Here is a 20551-nt window from a genome sequence, read left to right on the forward strand (position 1 = left end):
CTCCTACTAATCTTTTTTTTTTTTTTTTTTTTTTAAGGGCCGGAGGTTCCCAGAATAGGGGTAGAATCAGAGTGCAGCTGCTGGCCTACACCACAGCCATAGCAACGCCAGATCTCTGACCCACTGAGCAAGGCCAGGGATCGAACCGGCATCCTCATAGACACTAGTCAGGCTCCTTACGGCTGAGCCACAATGGGAACTTCTGGTCTTTGTTTTCTTTTGCTCCATGAGGACACATTTTATCTTTTATAAGCCACCTCCCCAAAGAGATATTTCATTTAGATTATAATGCCAAGATTTTAATTTTCTTGGCACGAAGACAACAATTTCTCTATGTGGTACTGACCTTCATTAACAGTGGTGGATCGAATCCCTGGACTATTAAGGATTCCCACTTAGCTGTAATTGCCACTTACTCTACGATTTTAAAAAGGGACATAAAATCTGGGATAAAGAGTCATTAAAAGGACTTTGGTAGTCATTAAAAGTTATATTCCACTTATTAGGATGGATACGTCCTACTTTTGAAAAACAAGGAAAGATCCTCTGTCATCTCTGAAGTGTATAAACTGGTTATTGCTGGAGTTCCCTGGTGGCCTAGTGGTTACAGATCCGGCATTGTCACTGCTGTGGCTTGGGTTCAGTCCCTGGTGCAGGTACTTCTGCATGCCATGGGTGTGGCCAAAAATAAATAAATAGGTCATTGTCTATTATAATAGAAATTCAAAGAAAAATAATTAAACAAAATATGTATAAACCCCTAACTATATCTATAATGGATTATAGATAAGGAAAAGGGTATAAAATGCATTCAGAAGTTTTGACATGACATTTAAGTTCACAACTGAATTCAATACGACCCAATTAAGTCCATCTAATTTAATCAACAGAGAAGCAGAGACCAAGAAGATGAAAATAATTCTAAAATGAGACCCTTATGTAACAGTATAACACAAAAATTCAGAAATAACAATGTGACATTATTGAAACATCGGATTATTACCAGGATTTACTGCAATTAGTTTTCTCTACTTAATATGCATGTGATTCAGATTACAAAACCAAGAAGTTCTTTTGTTTGATGAACCAAAGGCCAACACATTGATCGGCCAAAAATTTTTACACAATTTCAACAATCTGATTGCCTCACAATACACCTTAAGATACAAACTGCTGTCTGCATTCCAGATCAATTTGAGGGCGGGTCACCTCTTCCTTGATTCCAAGAAGAAAATAGATTTTTTTTTCAGGTTATACAAGCTATGTTCATAAAGTACAAGATCAAAGGACCATACTGTCCTATTCACAGCTAAAGGAAAATACATTTCAGCACAACAACGTAACTTTACAAAGGAAAATGCTGTGTATATAACAATGCAGTCAACATCCAAGAAAAAAGATCAAGGCCAAAAATTCATGAAAAAAATGCCCATTTTACATGTTACTAATGATGCTTCAAGCCAAAACTGTTCTGGCTTGAGAACATATGATTTGGGGCAAAATGCCTGTCAAAAACTGTTCAATCAATACATCCCTCACATTCCATATCCATCGGCTTTAGGACTTCAGATCTTTCCCTAAAACTGTTATATTGTTTGTTTATAGTTAGGACTTCTATGCCTCTATTTGCTTCGACAGCTATAATTAAATTGTAAGCTCCCTGAATGTAGGTGCTCTGTCATATATGGTATGTGTATCTCTTATCTTACCCCACACAACTTATTGCGATTCACATAAATAAAATCCTGAAGACAAATGAATAAAGCCCACGTCACATACTGTGGCACACTGGATCTTAGCGTCTGCACTGGTCACAGATAGGGATGGCTGACAGCTTGAAAACAACTTTCGGAGTTCCCATCATGGCTCAGTGGAAACAGAATCTGACTAGTTTCCATGAGGACGCGAGTTTGATCCCTGGCCTCGCTCCATGGGTTAAGGATCTGGCGTTGCCATGAGCTGTGGTGTAGGTCACAGATGTAGCTCAGATCTGGCATGGCTGTGGCGATGGTGTAGGCTGGCAGCTACAGCTCCAAGTGGATCCCTAGCCTGGGAACCTCCATATACCACGGGTGCAGCACTAAAAAGACAAAAACACAAACAAACAAAAATAACTGTCAGGTGGCCATGCCTGTGTGACACCCCCTCTATGGCTACGGCCCCTCTCCTGTTACAGCCCCTCTCCTCTGGCCACAAGAGCAGGCACACAAACCACACTTGGCTGATGAGTCTTTCCAGACCTTAGAAATGCATCCTGGGAAGAAGCCTCCTTTCCTCTACCGTCTCAGAGCTGCGTGGGTGTGGGGCTTGGTGCCATCAGGGGCTGCTTCTCCAGTTTCACAGAGAAGCCAGTTTTTACCACCAATGCACAGAAAGCAGAGCGGGGAGACAGGGAGAGGTCAGATGAAGCCTGAAACGCCTAAAGTCTGCCTCAGTTGAGCCCTTCCTTCCCACAATGAAGGTTCACAAAGGACTGCATCCCCAGAAGCCAGAATTCTAAAGCACAGAAACAGATTCGTATCACTGTAGGGCTCTTGGAATTCACGGAGTCCAAATTCCTCCCACTAGGTATTAGGAAAATGGATTAGTTAGGGAGGCTAAGCATCTTGCTGAAAGTCTTACCATGAATTCATAAGGAAGCAGGAAATGCTGGAAGATTCCGCAGGCTGGCTCTCTCTCACTCATGGGAACTCCAACATTTTTCAGTGTTCTTGCAACTGGGGTGCAGGCATGTGGTCTAAGCTTCCAGCAAGCAGAGGTGTCTAACCAGGACTTGAATGAGAAATAAGCAGTGAAGTGTTCCCTCAGTGGCACAATGGGAACGGAGGCATCTCTGCAGCCCAGGACACAGCTTCAATCCCTGGCCTGGCACAGTGGATTACAGAATCTGGCATTGCTGTTGCTGTGGCACAGGTGACAACTGCAGCTTGCAGCTGATCGCTGACCCGGGAATTGCAGATGCCGCAAGACAGCCACTAAAAAAAAAAAAAGGGGGTGGGGGAGAGGTGAGCACTGTGTGCAGGGCATCTGTATCTTCTGGGGATCAAGGTGATGGAGTCATGTGTTCTTCCCAGACAACTAAGGGGGACACTGGCAAACAGTTCCACCTGCCTGATGCAGTATGGGCTCCCCAGCATCACTACGTATGCGTGCACGGGTGTCTGCGAGTGTAGGTTGACCGAGGAGTACTCAAAGTTAGTGCTCCTGAGACCACTAAGTAACAATAAATCTCCTTCTGCTTAAACTAGCTGGAGGTCTGCTTCAGATCCAGAACCCTGACCTCTATAGCATTTGGCTTCTGGAAAAGGCCTGCTGCACCTAAAATGTGGAACTGGATTACTGAAGGAACTAGAGCATTGAGCTGCAAACCCACAGATTCTGGAAGCAGAAAGCCAGTCACTCTCCTTATGACAGTGATGTACAATTTTGTACCTCAGAGAGCAGACGAGGTTCTGTGAATGCTCCCTTAGAGGAAAGAGTAAGAAAAATCTGGCCTAAAATAAGGAGTACCCAGAATTCTTAAACTCCTTCCCAAGTTCAGTATCACTTAGAGATTGTCTTTAGTTGCATCAGAAACTGAAACAAAACAAAACAAAACAAAACAAAACATGGACTTCATCAAATTGGGGACTTGATTTTTCTCCAGCCGGAAGATTAATGGTTACTGTAAAGGGAGAGTCAGTCTGTTGAAAATGGCAATCCCAAATCATCAATCCCCAAAAAGAAAATTATAAACAATATACTAAGAAGAGAGAGGCCATGTGCTATGAGATTTCACTGAGACCACTGTATTCTGCTCACATATGCTGTTTCACACCCTAAAACATACTGTCACAGATTCCCCTTCTCCTCCTCCTTCTCCCTCTTTCTCTCCTCCCTTTTCTCTAGCTCTCTCAATCTCCTTCACTCCCAACCCCCGTCCCCTTCTCCCTTTGTCTTTCTTTGATTATTATTATTTTTTTTTTAGGGCTGTGCCTGCAGCATATGGAAGTTCCCAGGCTGGGGGTCGAATCAGAGCTGTAGCTGCCAGCCTACCACAGCCACAGCCACACAGGATCCTTAACGCACTCAGCAAGGCTAGGCGTGGATGCTCATCAGATTCATTTCCACTGAGCCACAACGGGAGCTCCTGTCTTTCTTCGAGATACCTTATAGGGTATCTGGGCAGGCATTATTCATTATTCGCTATTGTTCTCAAAGAAAAGCAGGAACTGGGGCTTTAAAAAGTTTTATAACTTTTTTTTTTAATTTTTTTTTGTCTTTTTGCTATTTTTTTGGGCCACTCCTGCGGCATATGGAGGTTCCCAGGCTAGGGGTCCAATCGGAGCTGTAGTCACTGGCCTACGCCAGAGCCACAGCAACGCAGGATCCGAGCCGCGTCTGCAACCTATACCACAGCTCACGGCAACGCCGGATCGTTAACCCACTGAGCAAGGGCAGGGACCGAACCCACAACCTCATGGTTCCTAGTCAGATTCGTTAACCACTGCGCCACGATGGGAACTCCCCTATAACTTTTTTTAAACATTAAAAACCCAGTAGCAGAATCATTCATTAGAAGTGGAGCAGATCCAGGTTTTGTGAGGACTGAAGCTAACACAGTTTGCAGAAACTTCAAGAAAAATAATACAAAATTAAAAGTATAAAGTCATGGAGTTCCCACTATGGCTTGGTGGTAATGAACCCGGCTAGTATCCATGAGGATGCAGGTTAGATCCCTGGGCCTGCTCAGTAGGTTAAGGATCCAGCATTGACCCCTAGCCTGGGACCTTCCATATGCGTCAGGTGTGGCCCTAAAAAGACAACAACAAAAGTATGAAATTAGATATGAAAGTAAATGAGAAAACAAATCACAACAAATTATAAACTTTCATAAAGCTGACAAATACCACTGATATCACAGAATATAGAAAAAACATTTTTATTAACATATTGACTAGTATCTTCTCCAATACCCTTTCTGACATTTCTGTGCAGAATACTCTAATCATCTCTTCAAATGCAAATAATTTTTTTGTTTTGTTTTGCTTTTTTAGTGTTACACCCACACATATGGAAGTTTCCAATCTAGGAGTTGAATTGGAGCTGTAGCCGCCAGCCTACACCACAGCCACAGCAACTCAGGATCTGAGCTTCATCTGCGACCTACACTACAGCTCACGGCAACACCCGATCCTCAACCCACTGAGTGAGGCCAGGGATCGAACCCGCATCCTCATGGATACTAGTCGGATTCGTTTCCCCTAAGCCACAACAGAAACTCCCCAAATGCAACTCATTTTTAAATATAAATTTCTATGAGGACAAAAAGGTTTTCAGTCATTTCTTCCACAGCAGATTGAAATGTATTCTTGATTATCAATAGTTTTGAAAAAAACATTCCGCTTCAGAACTCTTTTATGTTCCAGAAGTTTAAGTTTGGGAGAGAATTTTCTTTCACTCCTGAGTTATAAGATCTCAGGGCATTTTGAAGGTCTTATGCAAGTTAATCTTAAACGCTTTATGACAACATTCAACCAGCTTGTCATCAATGGCTCATTTTGTGGGACATTGTGAGCTTTATGCTCTTTTACTGTGTCAGTGTTTATTGTCAGAGCAACATGTGAGGAAATTAAATCTTTTTCCAATGTGTTCATATGATTCATTATGCTTAAAAATTTTTTTTTTTTTTACTTTTTTTTTTTGTTGTTGTTGCCTGCACCTGTGATATACGGAAGTTCCCAGGCCAGGGACTCAATCCGAACCACAGCTGCAACCTATGCTGTAGCTGTGGCCATGCCCAATCCTTTAACCCACTGTGCTGGGCTGAGGAATCAAAACTGCACCTCCACAGTGACCCAAGCTGCTGTCAGCTTCTTAACCCACTTTGCCACAGTGGGAACTCCTAATACCCATTACTCCTGATTAACTGGTTTCTACTCTAAATTTATTTTTCTCAATGAACTACTGTTTTTGATGTGGTCTAAATTTTTTTTTTTTTTTTTTTGCTTTTTATGGCCACACCCGCAGCATATGGAGGTTCCCAGGCCAGGGGTCGAATCAGAGCTATAGCTGTTGGCCTATTCCACAAGCCATAGCAACACAGGATCCAAGCCTCATCTGTGAGGTACACCACAGCTCAGGGCAATGCCAGATCCTTAACCCACTGAGCGAAGCCAGGGATCAAACCTGTGTCCTCATGGATTCTAGTCAGATTTGTTTCCACTGAGCCATAATGGGAACTCCATGGTCTGAAAATTGATGATTTCTTGATAGAACAGTATCACTGATCACATATAGAAATATATTAAAAATAATGTCCCTTTGGGGGGTTACTATAATAAGAGATGTTTCTCTGTCAATTACTTTTCTGAGAGGGGAGAACCTCCAGTTTTAACTAGGTGACAGTGAGAACTGAATTCTGCCTACACGCCTGATGAATTTTATGCACCTAATGATTGGAAGAATTTTCCCCAAGTGGGCTGGCTTCTGACTGTATGCCTTTCAGACCTGTTTCTCCTCTGCTACCCATCCATTTCTGGTGTGAGGAGCTAAAGATCATCAGATAGAAACCAAACTTCTGGCCCCACAGTCAATACCATGAAATGAGATGACTTAGTGTTGCTGGGGCAGGACTTGGCCGTGGCAGCTCAGCCCACACCAAGAAGGCTGACAAGCACTTACACAGAGCAGCCTGGGGGAGCCACAGAAGAGCCCAAGGAGAAGCTTGGAAAAGTTGAAAAGTAGAAAGTGATAATAATAGTCTGGCAGATAAAACATCTTATTTTATCTATTTATCTTGGCATTGCCTGTCACATGGGGAAGTTCCCAAGCCAGGGACTGGATCCACACCACAGCAGCAACCCACACTACCGCAGTGACAACGCCAGATCCTTAACCCACTGTGCCACCAGGAAACTCCAAAACATCTTACTTTTAGAAAATTCACAATAACATCTGACTATGGGAGCACCACAGTCGGGCCAAGTTTCATTAGCTTTATGGTGAATATGCTTCTGCTCTTTCCAGAACGTGGTTCTGATTTTAACTTCATTCTTTTGTGGCTTTATTGATATATAGCTCCATATAAATTTAAGGTGTACAATGCAATGATTAGATACATGTATATATTGCAAAATGTTTACCACAATAAGATGAGTTAATAGATCCTTTGCCTCACATAATTGTCATTTTCTTGTTATGGTGAGAAATTTAAAGCTCTACTTTCATAGCAACTTTCAAGTATAGAATACATCAGCATCATCTAGTCACATTAGATTCCCCAGAGCTTATTCAACTTAGAAGTGAATCAATGCACACTGGCCAATACCTCCCCATTTCCATCATTTGGCATACACACAAAGGAAAAATATATACTTAACGTTGGGAGTTCCCATTGTGGCTCAGAGGGTTAAGAACCTGACTAGTACTCATGAGGTTGCTTGTTCAATCCCTGGCCTCCCTCAGTGAGTTAAGGATCCAGCATTGCTGCAAGCTGTGGCATAGGTTGCAGACGTGGCTCAGATCTGGTATTGCTGTGGCTGTGATGTAGGCTGGCAGCTGCAGATGCAATTTGACCTGGGAACTTCCATATGCTGCGAGTTCGGCCCTAAAAAGACAAGAAAAAAGAAGAAGAAAAATGTATACTTAATTCTATTTTTTTTTTTTTTTCTTGTTCAGCCACATCTGTAGCACATGGAAGTTCCCGGGCCCGGCATCGAATCCCAGGTGCAGCTACAACCTATGTCAAGCTGTGGCAATGCTGGATCCTTAACCTACCGTGTCACAGCAGAAACTCCCCGGTTTCTAAAATTTTGATAAATTTGAAATAAATATTATGAGAAGGGGTAAATGTGTGAATGTTTAAAGGCATTAAAATGCTCAAAGCCAAGAGAGTAAGGCACATTACACCCCATATAGCTTAGCACCCACTGCCAAATTCCTAAGGAGTAACTAGTGACTATTATAATTGAGGGAGTGATAATAAAGTGAGGGATTCTTGAAACTGTAACTGTAAAAATATGCATATTTACCCATTCCGGGCCCTGCTAGTGCAGTTTCTTGTCAAAAAGTTTCCACTGCCTTCCACTGTTTATGATGTGCTAAAAGCCCTAGGACCACTTCTCAAGAACCCTAATAACAAAGAGTAGAAATTAACAAAAGCCTAGCTCGAAATAAGGCATAAATCTGTGTTTCATAGCATAAAAGATTTTTTTCTACACCATATAAATAGCTCCAGTTTGCATGATTACTAGAAGAAATTTACTCATATATCTTCCTATGTCATACATGTCCACAAAAATAAAACATCTTATTAAAAATAGGTGATGGAGTTCTCCTCGTGGCTCAGTGGTTAACAAATCCAACTAGGAACCATGAGGTTGCAGGTTCGATCCCTGGCCTCGCTCAGTGGGCTAAGGATCTGGCGTTGCCGTGAGCTGTGTTGTAGGTTGCAGACGCAGGTCAGATCTGGCGTTGCTGTGGCTGTGGTGTAGGCCGGCGGCTACAGCTCTGATTAGACCCCTAGCCTGGGAACCTCCATATGCCTTGGGAGCGGCCCTAGAAAATGCAAAAATTCAAAAATAAATAAATATAAATAAAATAAAAATAGGTGATAACATTCTGAGTTCCCCATAAATTAATAGTAATACTTCATTTTATCTGAAGAATACAACTTGACATGGTAATCATAGCTTGGAAAAATTGCTAACATCACAATTGTCAAATTCCCTTGTTTTTTTTTTTTTTCATTTTTCCTTTTTTATTTCTTTGATACTGATTGCTTTCTTCATATGACAGGTGATTTCAAATTATATGTGTGTATCTGCCATAGCTCAGTTTCTCCTAAAAATATCTACAACATAGATGATATATAGTTATTGGATCCTTTATTATAGAATGAATCAATAGCTCAACTTTGAAATGGGATTATAGTTTATGAGTATGTAAATAAAAATGCCTCATTTGCACATTTAAAGCATTCAGCAATCACCTTTTTTGAAAGGTGAGGTTATTTGGAAGGTCACTAAAAAGGGGTGGAGTCAAAGACTAGTTCTGCCTCTTCTTCTAAAGCCCAGCTTGTCTTTAATTAAGTCAGTTCAATTCTCTATAGCTTCATTTTCCTTTTTAGTAAAATGCAGATCACATCAGCTTCCTAATTACTGCACAGAGCTATTATGACGAAACTAAGTGGCTTCCGATGCGAAACATTTCTTCAGGTACAGATATGAGATATGATTATTTTAATAAGGCCAATAATTAAGGTCAAGTCTACTTTTCCCATTATGTTTCCTGTCAATCTCTCTAACTAAAACCAACCTAATGAATCTATTTGATAATTTAATTATGTGACTAAATTGAGGTTCATGGGCACATCAAGAACACTGGACGTAGGTGCTGCTTTCCAGCATCTTTTAATAAACAGCACTTTCCAAATAAGAAATTAAAAGTTGGCTTTCCCAACAACCTTTCATTTTAAGTTCTGTAGTCACTAGTTCTAATTCAGTGAATTAAATATGGTAACTAAGCCACATGACAACTAATAGAGCACGTATTTCTATGAATAGAGAAATACCTATACTTTGACACCTGCTTCCTGTTTCTGGGTTTTATCAAGTATCTAAAATTTCCTATATAATTCTAAATGGCCTCTAGTTTATATCCCGACCGTATCACACTCTAGATATACGAAGTAAAATACAAGAGTTCTTGGCATTGGGAGGGGGGCTTATACAATGAATAACTGATTGTAAAAATAATGAAACCAAGAATTCCTACTCTAAAAGAGTTGGCAAAATGAAATGTGTAGACACTATCTTGTTAAGCTTACATTCTATTCTATATATAGGAAGAGAAAATTCCTAAACAGAAAACAATCCTGGAGTTCCCGTTGTGGCTCAGGGGAAATGAATCTGACTAGCATCCATGAGGATGCAGGTTTGGTTTTTTTTGTTTTTGTTTTTGTCTTTTTGCCTTTTCTAGGGCCACTCCCTCAGCATATGGAGATTCCCAGGTTAGGGGTCTAATTGGAGCTGTAGCTGGCAGCCTACGCCAGAGCCACAGCAACACGTCTGAGCCACGTCTGCAACCCACACCACAGCTCATGGCAACTCCGGATCCCTAACCCACTGAGCAAGGCCAGGGATCGAACCCACAACCTCATAGTTCCTAGTTGGATTCATTAACCACTGCGCCACGACAGGAACTCCAGAGGATGCAGGTTTGATCCCTGACCTTGCTCAGTGGGTTAAGGATCTGGCGTTGCCATGTGCTGTGGTATAGGTGGCAGACGCAGCTCAGATCCAGCATTGCTGTGGCTGTGGTGCAGGCAGGCAACTGCAGCTCCAATTGGATCCCTAGCCCGGGAACCTCCATATGCCACAGGTGAAGCCCTAAAAAAAGAAAAAAAAAAAAGAATCTCAACCAAGTTTTGAACAGATATTTGAGTTATTTGCTTTAATAGATCCAAGACTATGAACAGCAGTATTATTTTCTCTTCTTAAATTTAATAAATCATCTTTTCCTGTTATTCAAGGCTTACTAATTCAGTCACAAAGGTCTTAGATCTTTTTAGCACTCTGCAGTAAGATAAAACTAAACTCTTGCCTAGAAACTAAACTTTTAACCTAGTGGTTAAAAGGGCAGATGCTAGAACCACACTGTAGGGGCTGCAGAATCTGGTCCTGTCTCTCAGGTGCTGTTTGACCACAGACAAATTATTCAACCTCTCTCTGTGTGTTACCTCATTTATAAAATGGAAATCCTAACAGACCTACCTGTAAAGGTTGTCCTGAGAGAAAGGACAGCACAGGTAAAGTACTTAGAACATCAGCCCCTCAATCAGTGTTAATTGTTATTGTCACTGTTGTCACTGTTATTTCCTATTCATTTTCCCATCTCTGTTTAACTCTTAAGTGAAAGCAGTCACTATAAACCAGACTACTTACAAATACTCCAGAATAAATAAGATGGTTGAAGCACTGGGAACATGACTATTGCGTTAAACAGTCTCTTAAAAGGGTTAAAGATGTGAACAGAAAGTTTATGTAAGACCTATTTGTAATAATGCTGCCAAGAATAAATATATGGATACAGAAAAAAATACCTAGACAATGTCAAATTAATTATCCATAATTTAATGAGACATTGATCATTTCATTTCATTTAGCCATTTTAAAAACATAAATCTCAACATGCTTTGGATTAAATCAGATTAATTGACCGATTTCTAATGGGTGGTTACAATAGATTTGGACATGCTTTATATACTGAATTTTTTAAAATGTAAAAAAAAAATTCTGAGTAACTGACCCCTGTTCTAGTCAATACTGAGAAATTTTTTAAAGACTTTTATTTTTTCTATTATAGTTGATTTACAATGTTCTGCCAATTTCTTCTGTACAGCAAAGTGACCCAGTCATACATATATGTGTATATATATACACACACACATTCTTTTTCTCACTTTATCCTCCATCGTGTTCCGTCACAAGTGACTAGATAGTTCCCATGCTCTACAGCAGGATCTCATTGCTTATCCACTGCAAATGCAATAGTTTGCATCTACTAACCCCAGACTCCCAGCCCATCCCACTCCCTCCCCCTCCCCCTTGGCAACCACAAATCTGTTCTCCAAGTCCAATAGTTTGTTTCTTTTCTGTAGATAGGTTCATTTGTGCCATATAGTAGATTCCAGATATGTGATATCATATGGTATTTGTCTTTCTCTTTCTGACTTATTTCACTTAGTATGAGAGTCTCTATAGCAAGAATAGACTGGAGTTCCCTTCGTGGCTCAGTGGGTTAAGAACCAACTAGAATCCATGAGGATGCAGGTTCAATCCCTGGCCTTGCCCAGTAGGTTAAGGATTCAGCATTGCTGTGAGCTGTGGTGTAGGTCACAGAAGCAGCTCAGATCCTGATCCCATGTTGCTGTGGCTGTGGTGTAGGCCGGCAGCTGTGGCTCTGGATTCGACCCCTAGCTTGGGAACTTCCACATGTCCCAGGCGTGGCCCTAAAAGGCAGAAAAAAAAAAAAAAAGGAATAAATACTACTTCTGTTTTTACTGCTAAGAACAAGTAACGTATATTAAGAACAAGGTACAAATTAACATTTTTAAATTCATAGCTCTCTAAAAACTATTGAGGAAAACTGTACATGGAACACCCAAGAGCCTAAACATTAAGTCAAATATTAAAGGTGAAATGAGAAAGAGGGAATGTAATTGGGGTGAGTTCTGCCATAGGCAAATAGAACATTCAAATTGAATAAGCTTGTTAGAGAACTATAGCGTTAAAAAAAAAAATACACACCGTAAAACAGAAGTAACCCCAAATTCATTACCCAGTAAACCGTAGCTAGGTTGGTCTTTACAGTAAATACTTTCATACATAATTGATTAAGAAGATTTCAATCCACTCATTGACACTGGAAAGAAACCTTGGTTCTCCTGACTCCATTTAAATTTGCTTTAGCTTGTGCTCCATGTTTCTTCATAGCCTAAACCTGCAGCAGAGCCTCACTGTAGTCTTCCAAGCCAGCTTCTTCAAACATGAGTCGAGTTCTGTAGCAAAGTAAATGCTCACGAATTTATTTCCAATGATCCCTGAGTTTTGGTTTCTAATAAGAAGGCATCCATTTTGGACGTCAAGGACAATGGCAGTGAAAGGAGGGCAATCTAAGGCATTTAAGCCTGAATACAGGTTTAGCTTCAAACCACAGCATTTGATATGTTACAGCCTCAATGTCTTTATTTCCTAAACAGTCCAAAATGGAAGATTTCCTCTTTGACCCAATAATTATATGTACAGGCACTCTGTACATTTTTTAAATTTTTTCATCACTCAATGAATTTATTACTTTTATAGGATTTCCATCCCACAACCCCAGTGCATCCCCCCACCCCTGAAATATCTCCTTTGGAAACCATAAGTTTTCCAAAGTCTGTGAGTCACTATCTATTCTGCAAAAAAGTTCATTGTGTCTTTTTTTCAGATTCCACATGTCAGTGATAGCCTTTGATGTTGGTGTCTCACTGTCTGACTGACTTCACTTATCATGGTAATTTCTAGGTCCATCCATGTTGCTAAAAATGCCAGTATTTCATTCCTTTTAATGGCTGAGTAATAGTCCATTGTGTATATGTACCATATCTTCTTTATCTACTCCTCTGTCGATCAAGCACTCTGTACATTTCTAAGGCATTAGAGTTTGGGGGTTTTTTAATTTTCAATCTGTTGTATTATATATGGTCAAAGAATACTGTCTGAAAATTTCTACTTTCTGGAGTTCCCTTCATGGCTTAGCGGTTAGCAAACCCGACTAGCATCTATGAGGAGATGGGTTCGATCCCTGGCCTCACTCAGTGGGTTAAGGATCTGGTGTTGTCCTGAGCTGTGGTGTAGGTTGCAGACACAGCTCAGATCCCATGTTGCTGTGGCTATGGTGTAGGCCAGCAGCTGTAGCTCCAATTTGACCCCTAGCCTGGGAACTTCCATATGTCATGGCTGTGGCCCTAAAAAAAAAAAAAAACCAAAAAAAAAAAGGAAAAAAAAGAGAGGATGAGTTAATTAATAATAGTTTTAAATCTTGAAACTGTAGTTGTCTTTAAAGATCCTTTGATTCTACATTGAGTGAAAAGATTGTGTACTACCTTCATTCATTTTCCTGTTTATATTTTTGATACTTTTATTTATTTATTTATTTATTTATTGTCTTTTTGCCATTTCTCGGGCCACTCCCATGGCATATGGAGGTTCCCAGGCTAGGGATCAAATCGGAGCTATAGCCACCAGCCTACACCACAGCTCACAGCAACGCTAGATCCTTAACCCACTGACCAAGGCCAGGGATAGAACCGGCAACCTCATGGTTTCTAGTCAGATTCATTAACCACTGAGCCACAACAGGAACTCCTATTTTTGGTACTTTTAAATGTTTGTTATTTTTACAATGATTTGATAGGAGTCTTTCCTTACAAAAGAAGACATTAGCACTAATTTATCTATTCCTATCTCTCATCAGAACTTATTTTTATTTATTCATTTACTTATTTGCCACACCCTTGGCTTGCAGTTCTTAGGCCAGGGATCAAACTTGTGTCACAGCAGTGAAAACTCCAGATCTTTAACCACTAGGCCACCAGTTAACCCCTTACCTACTTTTATAGACCTTGAGAGCTTGTTTGGAGGTTCCAGCAGAGGAGCGCATCTACTTGTGTGCCCTTGACCAAGGAACGGTCCTCCTCTCGGCAGTGGTCGTCCTCTCCGACCGACTGCGCAGTTTTGGGAAGGACGCACATGGATCGGTGAGGGAGGAAGGGGACACCCGCCTAGCCAGCTGGATCGGGCAAATCAACCCTGGCGATCAATGGGGTGACAGATGTCGCAGCCAGATCGCCATCACATCCCTTCCCTGTTTTTAGGAATAGCGGCTTGAGTCTTTAACCCTGACTCTCTAGATTAACTCAGTAACGTGGTTGAAATGCCTGACAAGACTGGGAGCATTACTACTGCAGATGGGATGGAAATGATTTGATTCAAACATCAGAAATTTAATAAAAGTTGATTGTTAATTTTGGTTACAAAAATCTCATGAACGTGTTTATCTGGATTTGTTAAAGGAAGGAAAATTTTCTTGGACAAACTAAATGATCTCCAGACACCAAACAGCTGCAGGTACCCTACGACCCATCCAAGGATCTGCTTCTATTGCCCATTACACTGCCTTTCTGCACATAATCTTTAGGTTAAGAGGAAAAAAATGTATGGTTTTCCACTTAGAATTTAGCATCCACGAAACTCCTCTAATACTTACTCCTTTCCAGATTCTGTGCAGGCTAAACTGTAAAATCGTTCATCAGGATTCATTTGCATTAGAACCTGTCACTTAATATAAAATGTGCTGAATGAGGAGTTCCCCTCGCCACTCAGTGGTTAACCACCCCAACTAGTATCCATGAGGACACAGGTTCCATCCCTGGCCTCACTCAGGGGGTTATGGATGCACGGTTGCCGAGAGCTGTGGTGTAGGCCAGCAGCTGCAGCTCCAATTCAACCCCTAGCCTGGGAACCTCCATGTGCCACTGGTGCGACCCTAAAAAAAAGACAAAAAGACAAAAAAACAAACAGACAAACAAAAAACACGCCATGAACTTAGACTGGAAAGCCCATTTTTTAGTTCATATACAAATCTTTTCTAAATACTTTCTGCTGTCCTCTTCCCCTTTTCAGCTCTTTCCACCCTCCTGTGGTGCAGACAGAACAGCTCTGAAACCATCTTGGTAAGGAGCCCTGACCTGATCACATTAGGTTATGAATAGAAACAAAGGTATTGCTAAGAGTCACAGTTTCCACGGTCCTGGTCTCACCATAGCAAAGCATTGGAACGGCGGACATTTTATAAATTTATTAAAGCAAAAGTACATTTTCAGAGAGAGAGAGCTCATGTGCACGCAGGTTAAAAGAGGGCCTGGCTCATTTTACAATTGTTTTTATACCCCCAGGAGTGGACCCCAAGTGGAGACCCAATCTCTCCTGCCCCAGCACCCCCTATGCAGGGCTGAGTGCTGTTTGGTTTGCTGTTTGGGGGCGTATCTGATCTTCTGATTGGTCTTGGGCAGGATGCCTCATTTGCATGGAGAACAGGTTCTGTAAGAGGCGGGGTGAAGTGTGGGCGACATTCCTTCCCTACCAGGCTGGTCGAGGTGGGGAAGGGGTATTAGGATGAGATGTGGCCAAGGCTTTGGGGCTTAATCTCCCCGAAGGGGATTTGCAGCCTATAACAGTATGAATCTACGCCAACAATAATATGCCCTAGAATGGGCCACATAACTACTGATCAGAAATTATTTTATCTATTCTAAGTACATAAAGTTATCTTTTCTTAAAATAATGATTTTCAAAGAGGCAAAGTGGTAGCTTTAAAAATATAAATGGGAGATTATAATATAAAAATATAATTTCATTATACAAAGTTAGAAAAATAAAAATTGTTTCATCTTTGTGGCTTGATTTAACAGACATAAACAGCAGTGAATAGGTCTATCACACAGCATTTAAAGAAACTCAAAATTCTGACTGTAAATAGCAGAGATTTGATGGGTACTGGTTAAAATCATATGAAGAAATGGCCCAATTACCAAGCAACAAAAACAAATAAATGATAAGTGGAGTTCCCGTTGTGGCTCAGCAGTTAACAACCCGACTAGTATCCATGAGGATGTGGGTTCAATCCCTGGCCTCCCTCAGTGGATTAAGGATCCAGAGTGGCTGTGAGCTATCGTGTAGGTCACAGACATGGCTCAGATCCCAAGTTGCTGCGGCTGTGGTGTAGGCCGGCAGCTACAACTCAGATTCAATCCCTAGCCTGGGAACTCCCATATGCTGCAGGTGTGGCCCTAAAAATATAAATAAATAAATAAATAAATAAATAACAGACCAGCATCTCAAGGACAAGTTGAGACTTAAAGTTCATTATAAGAAATAAGTCATTTAAAAACTAATTTTGAGTCAATACTGAACTTAATAAATTATTACATTTTTTCTCCAGCTAAATAACAAAGTCATTACAACTATATTTGACCTTTATTTTGGAATTTAGGAAATATTTTTGTGGCTTTACACTTTACTACTGTTTAAGCTGTCCATCAAGCTTTTTATTCTACTTGGGCAGAGAATTTGAAAAAACTCTATTAGAAATTATCTAAATGTCCAACAAGAATGTGAGGGTTAGACACGCTATGATATAAGCAGATAATGAAATGCTATGAAGCACTTTTGAAATAATGTTAAAAAGTATTTAACCATGAGAAAAAGCTCCAAATGTTAATTTTTTAAAAAGATGCAAAAACAATACGCAATATGATCTAAATATGTGTTTATATTTGCATATGACTGCCACCCTTTTTGGTTTATGTGAGTTTGAATTAAGTTTTCCTCTTTTGCAATCAAAAAAGTCCTAATTAGAACACTTACAGGTTATTAATGAAAATTAATTCAAAAACCTTTGTTAAAAGTTTTCTTTTTTTAAACTGACACCTTATTTTTAGAAATAGCATCACTCTGCAGCCTTCAGACCCTGTGTTAAATCAACAGGATAAAAGAAAATGCTACCTAAATTTTATGTTTTCTGGCATGGACATATCATGTCAAAAATAGGAACATTATTTTTGGAGTTCTCATTGTGGCTTAGCAGGTTAGGAACCTGACATAGTATCCATGAGGATGCAGGTTCGATCCCTGGCCTCCCTCAGTGGATTAAGGTTCCAATGTTGCCAAAAGTTGCAGTATAGATCAAATCTGGTGTTGCCGTGGCTGTGGTGTAGGCTGCAGCTGCAGCTCTGATTCAACCCTTAGCCCGGGGACTTCCATATATCACAGGTGTGGCTATAAAAAGAAAAAATAAATAACATTATTTTCAGTATCTGACAGATATACGCTGTCTGTGTTAATACTTCAGAACCTACCCTACAGTCCTTGTCTTTGATGCTTGTAATTGTGATGCTACCATATACATCTGTAGTTCCACATAAATAACAATTACCCTAAACTTAAGAAACTGCCTTGTTAAAAGTGTAATTCTAAGTTTGGGAATTTATATATATCCATTAATATTACCCAATACCAAGAAACCAAAGACGGTCTCTGGGCTTATCCTCCTGCCATATTTTTTTCCCACTTTCTATAAGAAATTAATACATTTTCCCTAATTAGATTCCCCTATCTATTGTCCATAACTCTAAACAAGTAGCAAAATAACATGAGTGAAAAGACCTTATAAGAGGAAGAAGAGATCCCTTTGGTCTTTGCACCTGCACGGCTCCATCTTCAATCCCCAAACACTGGAGGGAAAAGCAGCATCACTTATTTTAATACAATACTGTTCCTTACTTTTAATGCAAACCTGTTGGTAAAAATAAGCTAAAAAACTAAAGAATGGAAAATATTAGAAATGCTCTTAAAAGGAATAACACAACTTCTTTTAACCTGCCAGCCATTTAAATTACATTACTGAGTAGACCCCGAAAGGCCTTTTGAGCTTCCAAACGCATCTTTGTGAACCGCAAAGATCTTGATCTGTCTTGCCAATGATATTGTCATGACTAAGTGAAGTGTCAGGAAAGTTGGGCTAAACTACACATTAAACCAGTTCACATTCTGATCTTATAAATGCGGTTGTGTGTCATTTTACACATCTTTGTCCATTAAGTATAATCTCCCTCTGAACTAAATAACATCTAAAACACTCCGCAGGATGAATAAATTATAGTCTGAGAATAAAGTGGGTGTTAATAAGCACTGATTCTAAACAGGAGATGCATATCAATGGATAAATAATAGGCATGCCTGTAGTATGTGGGGAATGTAATATGTATATTACAATTCAGAGTGTGTGTGTGCATATATATATATATGCACACACACACACACATTCCCACCAACTGGGAATATATGTATATGTGTGTGTTTATATGTATATATATGACTGGGTCACTTTGCTGTACAGTTTTTTGCAAAACACAGGACATGTTCTAGGGAAGCAAAAATCTTAAGTTACCATTTTCATGTCACTGAGAACATTCTGAGTTTTTCGATCTAAATTATTTGTGAATATCGTGTAATAAATACAAAGAAACTTGAAATTCTCAAAGCAATGGTAATAAAAGTTAGTTTTATCACACTTTTATCTTTAGCATCTATTTAATCAAAGGAAACGTTCTGTTTCTGGGAGCCTGAATTTTTTTTTAATTTTTTATTATGATTGATTTACAAAGTTCTGTCAATTTCTGCTGTACAGCAAAGTGACCCAGTCATATATATACATATAAACACACACATATACATATATTCCCAGTTGGTGGGAATGTGTGTGTGTGTGTGCATATATATATATATATATATGCACACACACACTCTGAAATTGCTGAAGGAGCAAGGATTTAAAAGTCTGGGAGACCTGGATTTAATTCCCACTTTAACTGTCTCTTCTCAGTCAAGTTCCTCGACCCCTCTATCTCCCTTTCCTCTTATAAAATGAGCAGGATACCTACTTCGGAAGAGAATTACAAAGATGAAATACCTATAAGGAGCCTGTCTCACAGGACAGTAGTTGGTGCTCAATTAATTTTCCTCTTCCTTTCCTAAGAGACCCTTCAGAAAGCGTGTGCACTTTGAACTGAATTCCTAGCTGCAAACTATTCAAAGTGAAAAACATTACAGCCAATTCATAGTCTAATATCTGAGATGGATCTTTAAAAACCCCTAGTATCTAAATGATTTGAAATAACAGTCTTTCGATAGGTCCAGTAAAGTTCTCTTAGAATTTGTTGTGTTTTATGACCCAATTAGCTTCATCTTTAAATGCATATACAAGTGCTGGTTTAAAATTGAGATGCTGCTTGAACAAAAATATAACTGAACCTCTGAATATAGGCATGTAATATAACTCAACAGCCTGCAGAACCATCAAGTCAGCAAAGTAAACACTGGAAAGAGATAGTGGGTCCTGTTGGCTCTGTTAAACAGGTCAAAGGACTGCATCTAAAAGTATTTGAAAAATCTGCGTATTTTCCATCTGTTGTATTTCTCAGAGGATAACTGAAAGTTCATGTGAAAGTTCATTGCAAGTTCAAATATGTCATATCAGGTCATTTACAGGGTAAAAGTTCACTGGGAGTTTAGTAAAGACTGAAGTGGAAAAAGAATAAATATACTAATTACAGCTATGTTATCCTGTGCTGTGACCACGGCATTTTTAAGCTTCATAAATATAAATTATAAATTTTAAAAGGCCATGTGCACTGCATAATGGCATCAAGGAAGGTGCCTAAGATAGCAGCCTTGGGGCAGTGCTTAGAGAAGAAGCTGTAGATCCATTCTGGTTGCTCTAGGTATGAAAGTACAACAGTCGTCATAGTTTACGTTGTATTGAATAACTGGTTGAAACTCCATATTTAAAAACAGTAATATAGAGATATAGAGAAAAGGAACATCAGAAATGATAAATGAATGTCATCCATTTAGCTGAACAGAAGTGATTTTTAAATGGCAATTGCTAAGAATGCTATTTGAGGAACATTGTTAAGAAATCAAGAAAAATATGTTTCACTTGGAAGAAAATTACTACATCATTGAAAAAAATCTAAATCAAATAAACATTAGTCAATATTCCTTGAATTGCTGAAGCAAAAATTAAGATTTTCTTCTGGGTAAAACCTTCACATTTTGGAGGGATGTTTAGAAAAGTAACTTTCAAGGAAAATAACAGTGAACATGTATATAAAATTTAGGACATAACTTCTGGGTACACAGATTAAAAGCATTTTCTTTCTATAAAGTATGTATTAGAGTTCAGCAAAGGATGCTAAATGGACTGAGTAAGGGTGCAGCTCCCTGGTTCTCAGTTTCTCCTGTCAAATGCATGGCCTTGGCTTCACAATAGAACTTTAAACATATAACTTGCTTCTTAAATTGAAAAGCACATTTTTATTCTCTATAGTAGGTCAATTGGTTTTAGTGGATCACAGCATTTATTCATTCATTCACTTAATAAATGTTAATTTGATATTTATTAT

The 20551-nt window shown here is 39.6% G+C and overlaps 1 long non-coding RNA gene across 2 annotated transcripts in view; it reads right to left on the reverse strand.

Moving 5' to 3' along the window:
• Positions 1-867: 867 nt before the first annotated feature.
• LOC146400893 (uncharacterized) overlaps positions 868-20551 on the reverse strand; it is a 40985-nt gene continuing 21301 nt past the window's right edge. Inside the window, exon 4 of one of the 2 annotated variants that reach the window (XR_014813804.1) lies at positions 868-2975. This is a non-coding gene — a long non-coding RNA (uncharacterized LOC146400893). The remainder of the gene's footprint in view (positions 2976-20551) is intronic. The other variant, XR_014813805.1, reaches the window with a different exon arrangement.

Source organism: Sus scrofa, chromosome 8, assembly GCF_054392235.1.
Source record: "Sus scrofa isolate SSC_HxYL_T2T_F1_AM1 chromosome 8, Sscrofa_HxYL_maternal_Yorkshire_Landrace_v2.0, whole genome shotgun sequence".
Lineage (NCBI taxonomy): Eukaryota > Metazoa > Chordata > Mammalia > Artiodactyla > Suidae > Sus > Sus scrofa.